At 40.7% G+C, this 6,647-nt stretch overlaps 1 long non-coding RNA gene across 1 annotated transcript; it reads right to left on the bottom strand.

The window, feature by feature from the left end:
• Positions 1 to 4,810: 4,810 nt before the first annotated feature.
• On the bottom strand, positions 4,811 to 5,724 carry LOC309474804. Its single transcript, XR_014197427.1, has 2 exons — positions 5,438 to 5,724; positions 4,811 to 5,211 (listed from the first exon to the last, which is right to left on the bottom strand). It is a non-coding gene; the product is annotated as an uncharacterized lncRNA (long non-coding RNA).
• Positions 5,725 to 6,647: the final 923 nt, after the last annotated feature.

The raw sequence follows: 6,647 nt of genomic DNA, 5'->3' as shown, positions 1-6,647 counted from the left end.
AGGAGTTTCATACATCAATCGATTCTGTTAAATGTGTATTATTTTTGTGTATACTCACAATAAAAACAAAGTGTTGTGCTTTTTGCCAAATAAAGAAAAATAAACACGAAGCGAGTTCTGCCTTCTCTCTGCCAGTGTAGTCCATTCTGAAACGCGTCCGAAAATTAACAATAACTCAGCGAATACTCAGTCAAACAGACATACAGACACACAGGCATGAAGCTTGAATTCTCTTCTTTTAAATGAAGTAATTTATATAAAAAACAAATATTCTCATCTTGTGAAATCTGTATTAAAAGAGAGCGATTCCAGTCGAGCTCATCTCATCTCATTACGTTATAATCGGCCCCGCCCACGGAGAGCGCGCGCTATTCAAACGCAAATGGCTGAGGCAATCCTGTGAACGCCCCCATCAGCTCGAGAAAACACACAAGTTTATTTAGATCATTGTTTACACCGTCTTGCAGCGCTGTGAGGAATAATACTAATGGAAAATGTCCCTCAGAAGTGCGGGTATATCGAGGAGCGAGGTGAGGAATACAAGTAAGTTTTTTCCTTCTCACGTGAATTTCTTCACGTGGGTTTCTGTTTATGAATGAATAAACGGCAGAGATGCGCGCTGTTTACCACAGCTGGCAAAGACAGTTTAAATTTAAATCGCGTGTGTGAATGAATGATGATGTTTTAGCAAACTGCATTGCTATACTGAGATAAGTAAACATCGACTGAATGTTGAAATAAAATGTAGGCTATTTGTATAAGCAACGTATTAAACTGCAAATTAACAATATGCCCTAATATTTCATGAAAACAACGTTACAGTCAGACGAAATATGAAAGACAACATTTTGTTGACTAGATTTGGGTACAGTTTTTACTGTAAAATATACTGCCACATCAAATAAGCTTTTGTTTTGCAATTTCTATATATAAAATATTATTTTTGTCAAAAATAAAGTCATCAACTAAGATGTTAGCTGTTCCAATGTTGGTTATATTCAAACTAATGAATACATAGATAAAATGTAGGCCTATAATCATTTTTTTTTACAAAGAAAGAGTACACTTGAAATATTGTTGAAATTGTAATTATTGTTGTAATTGTAACCGTTTTAATAAAATAGCAAAACATATTTACAAGATAGATGTAAGCAAAATCTTAAATGGTCAATATAAGTCTTCTTCTAAATATATCTTTTGTCCTTGCATTGTGGCTCAGTCAGTGTCACACCTGAGTGAATGGCTAATTATGCAGAGTGGGTGTATTCTAAGGTGTAAACCACTCCTTGTTCACGCCCCCTCGCATATTGGCTTTCCAAGCAAAACCTGTTTTACATCAATTTAAATCAATGTATGGTTTTATGTGAACGATAAAGCAAGACTATTTTCACATAATTTTGAAGAAAAAACTATAGGCGACGACATCCATTAGTCAAAAGTCTTATTGCCACATATTTAGTATGTGTTTTGTGGCCTTATTTCAAAAACTTAAATTTTTAGTTTTTTCGATAACCACGCATAAACATTATTCTCTCAAAAATGAAAACATGTACATACATGTGGCTCACATATTATTGTAGTCCTGTTTGTGCTATATAGAGTGAATTTACACCTTTGCCATTAATATGTTTATAAGCAACTGAAAAAAGCACAAATGTCAGAGCATGTCAGAACACCCCCAGGGCCCAAAAAAACGCTCAGACTCCAGAGGGTTAAAGTCGGACCGGGGAAAAGATGGTCATTGAGAGACTGACCCTGATACTCAAAAGAACAATTGAAGACAATACGGTTCTTCGCATTGTGATGAACCATATGATGTGGTATGTACCATGCCTTGGAACTCGGATCACATTCTGCAGATGTCAATGGGGTGACATAACCCGCTTGCAACAGTTTCTGAATCTCTGATTCGTAAGACGCAGCCATACTAGGCTCTCTAACTAGTTTCCGCTCTGTGCTGCGTAACAGGGCCATGACTGCCTCTTTGGGTGCATTCAGAGGTGGAGGCGACTCTTTCCAGAGTAGAGGAGTGGCGTACCTTTTGACACCATTCACATCGATTCTGATGGTTTTCTCTTCTAGAAGGCGGATAGCTTCTGCATCCTGTCGTGATCGACTGACTACTTTCTCAGATTGATAAGGAAGGGTATCCAGCTGCCAAAGTTTTTCAACATGACGGAATAGCTCAGCTTCAGGAGAAACACAAGAAATGAATAAACATTCTTGAGGCTGCAAGTGAGGTTTAATAAGACTGGAGGGACCTTGCAATGTCCAGCCAAGCATGGTATGAACCGCCGCTGGACCTCCAGGAGGACCCAATCTCACTGGCTCCACAGGGGTTATCAAATGAGGGTAATCCGAGCCGATAAGTACCAAGGGCTGCGCTTCGTGGATGTCATGCAAAGGTAAATCACGGAGATGGTGATATCTTCTTTGCAAGTCAGAGATGGGGTAAGTATGTTGAACCAGGGCTAGCTCTTTTGCGGTAAAAGCACCCTTGACCGGGTAGGATTTGTCAGGGTGTGAAACAGGTGCTATGGAGAAAGATACAGATCTACCATGAATGGTATGAACATCCTGTCTCACTGTGCGCAGAGCCAAGTCTTCAATTTCACCTTGAAGGTCTAGACGTCGAGCAGCTTCATTCAACAAGATAGTACGCTCAGATCCGTCATCTAGCACAGCATAGGTTTCTAGTGACTTATCACCATTCCGAATGATTACTCGACTTAACTTCAGTAGCACTTGCTTGCCACTCGTAGGCCGATCCAAGTACAGGGTCTGAGAAGCAGGGCTTACTAGGCTTTTCTCTGATGTCTGGTTATTACCTTTACTCATCCCATCAGCGTTGGCATTGACTTCATGAAGAACATCAAGATGCCTCCGTTCACACCGCTTGCACTTCGCCTTTAACGTGCATTTAGATGAAGAATGCCCTCGCCCACAACGCCAACATCTACGTCCCGTTCTAATCCAACTCTCAATCTGCTCCTTAGTTAAGAGTTTGAAGTTGGAGCACTGATTCATGTAGTGCTGAATTGTATCACAGAACGGACAATACTTTTTCGGCTTCTCCTGTGGTCTTTCTGAGTCCATGTATTCAGTCTTTGGGAGCTCTACCAATCCTACTTTCTACTCTCTTCCATGTAAAACAGTAGTCAGCTTACGGGGCACAAAGCCAGTTCGCTTGTCTTTGTGAACACTGTGTTTCACTTGCTCAGGATAGGACCCATACTGTGTTCCTTCTACCTGCACACGAACCTCATATTCCAGCCAGTCTGCGAAATCAATCAGCGTTGGAATAGGTGTCTGAATGGGGTTAATGAATCTCTTGAAGTTAGCTCTTAGGTCGTACGGCAACTTGGCTAAGAGACGAGAAACATGAGAGCCACATTTCAGTTCAGTCCAACCTGTGCTACCTAACTGGTTTAACATTCCAACCAGTGCTCGGACACGAAGGGCAAATGCCTTGAAAGACTTCACATCCCCGCTCCTGATATTGGGCCCATCCATCAAATTAGTGATCCTTTGCAGTGCCAGTTGATGTGGCTGCCCATACATATCAGTGAGCGCTCTCATAGTGTCACTTAATGGAGTGCGACTGTGACTATACGAGTCGGCGACAAGTAAAGCATCTTCCAGCTTAAGGTGGTCCATAAGTATTTGGAACTTAAAAGACTCAGAAGCGTCTTCAGGCAGAACGTTGTTTAACGCAAGCTTAAGACGAGCAAATTCTCGAGGATCATCCTGAACGAAATGAGGGATTGTAGGAGTTGGCCCTCAATATTGCATTGGTGGTGGGTGCACCGGACGATGAATCCCAGAATGTCCAAGAGAATGGTGAGATGTACGTAACTGTCCATTATCTCGATTGTAGTCTTGCCTCCAATCGATTGGAGAATGATCAAAACGATCCATAGGGGCATCGTTATACAGACGCTCTCTGTCACTTAAGCGGCCATGATAAGGGTCTGTTGCTGGTTGATAAAAAACATCATGAGACCGCATACTGGACCGCAACATTGGTGGGTCATCTGCACATTGCTGACGGGTATCAGACAAACGAGGTGGGCGCCGTGGAACATTAGCATCATAATGATGATCATACCGTGGCAAGTCATTCTTACTACTATGTGGATCATTATACGAAGGGGTCGACATACCTGAATTAGACGGACTATCACTAAGCCTGCCTGTTCTCTTTAGACTGTCTGTAAGCTCCTCAATGAGATCTCGCTCACAACTGCGAACTGTAAGGAGGGATTCATCTCTATGGGGCACCAAAGGAGTATGTTCTGTCTGGCCAGAGTTTCCATCACCCTGAAATGACTCCTGCATACTAGTAGACTTTGGTGTAGATGACACCACAGCTCCTTCATTCGTAAGCCGTTGCTCAGATAATGAAACCTGGGAAGCTAGCACAGGAGAGTTAACAATCATATCAGATATGCGTTGCATGTCCTGCCTCATTCGCCTGTTTTCCTCCCTCATTTCACGCATAAAACTAAGCATATCAGACTGCTCATCTGCAAATGCTAACTGTTTCTGAGGATAACTAACCTCATAGTCACTCAAATGTGTTGGCCGTCTTGTTTCTCTACGAGGACGTACAACCTCTGGCTCTATAGCTTCCTCACTAGTTCTGGACATCATCGCTAAGGTGGTTATAGCTCCGGCTCGAAGGACCATAAAATGTATTGAAGGCTGTAGAATGCACTGATTGCTATTACGGTTCTAAATCACCTTAGAGTATTAATACACAATTAATGTCCAGTAACTAGGAGAGGAGTAAAGAAACCAGAGTCAAAGATCAAATTCCCTCACTGTATTGATTGATAGTTTCTCACAATGTCAACAAAATGTAAATATCACAATAAACAGCGTAGGCCTACGTAAAATAAACAAACAATAAAAACAATGTGGTTATATTCAAACGATACAATTATATTAAGAGAGGGCAACGAATTGGTGGTAATAAGCAAGTGTACTCAGTTTTAAGAAGTCCCAAGTATTCCAGATGAAGTCCACTTAATGGAAGAAGGGTGCAGAAACGTCGATCCTCAGACGCGATGCCGTCCGGTCCTGATAGGGTTAATATGATGATGTTCAAAAGGGCCTGTAGCTTCGTGTGCTGTGATGTTCAGTGTGTGTTTGTGTGATGGGTTTGTGTGATATGGTCAGCTGGATAAATGTAGATAAACGTGTGTGGTTCTATAATAAAACAAACAAACTCAATTAGTTTCTGTTACAACTCTTACAATAAAAATGCTGCGTCATTATCACTTCACGTGATTGAACGTGAAAGACATCACAAACTTGTGATGCAGGTATAATATAGCAGCTGTTCTTTTATGACTGAATAAATATCTTATTGATGCATTAAACAGAATATCAAACAATGATTATTAGACAAAATAAATGTAAGATAAGCACTTACAGTCTGCAATGACGCACGCGCGAGTATTCACCACAGAAATCCAACAACCTCAGGAGCGATCACACAACATCAGCCGCCCATCACATATGAAATACCAAACTGCTCACCAGCTATATTATCGATCTATAACTTTATGGCCTTCTGATGCACCTTAACTCGTCTCGTTTGCTCATAATAACTCGCGCCACATTTCTTCACTCTTTCCTCCATTGCCGCGTATATGCGATCTCGCGTCATTCTCACAGAACTCGCGAGCCTTCCGATTCAAACTCCGCCTACTCAGCAGACACAACACTACAAAAGAACACTGTACAACTAAACTATACTATAATAAGAACATAAATATAACAGGACCATGGCCTTTTGCACACTAAGACTATTTAGACCACTTCTATTGTTGATTGCTATCAGGATGTGAAGAGAGTTTCAACCAGTATAACAAAAAGTGTTTATAAAACAAATTGCCTACCCTACCTTCAATAGACATAGCCAAATCTTTGTCATTTATGAATGAGATCATGTGGCTGTTTGAATCAAGATTGCAATTTTTTAAGGGTTAATCGTGCAGCTCCACTGAATCGCCTGCCAGATGATTAAACCAGAACTTGTCGATTTTGATCGATTTTGTTGTTAGATTTTCTCTTTTTCTTTGGAGAAACTAAATGCATTTACATTTGTTCTAGTTGCATCTTGTATGCATCTCAAACGGTGTCTTTAGCTTTTGTTCCTCTTTTTTTAAGGCACTTTGGATAAATGCATACATTTCATAGAGCTTATTTAGAGAAATCAGCCGAATGGGTTAGTGCAGGCGCTAATGGATCCTATGATGTATCTCGTAAATTACCCCACTAATAATGCCCAGAATAGTACCAAACTTCTACAGTAGTACAAATAGGTTCTGTACTCATAAAACGAGGCATTGGAAAGTTTGTAAGTACATTGGGATATTTGGGAAAACCTGTAAAAGTCCTGGCAGAAAGCGATGCATAAGGATGTACTGTAACGACGCCCAGTTCCAGGAATGCACTAATATTTTGTTGGTAGTACCAGTTTGCAACAATTATTAGTTAATACTAAGTTGTTAACACTTCGGAAAATAGAATAATTCATCATTACACTACATCCTTTTTCGTGCTTTTCCCAAACCACTGAAGTAACGTCGACGTCCGGGTTAGCGGTAGCATTACATTTAAATTTTTACATTTAGTCA

Source organism: Leuciscus leuciscus (assembly GCF_965113295.1).
Source record: "Leuciscus leuciscus genome assembly, chromosome: 14".
Lineage (NCBI taxonomy): Eukaryota > Metazoa > Chordata > Actinopteri > Cypriniformes > Leuciscidae > Leuciscus > Leuciscus leuciscus.
The sequence above is the reverse complement of the archived record's forward strand: the minus strand, read 5'-3'. Positions and strand labels throughout refer to the sequence as shown.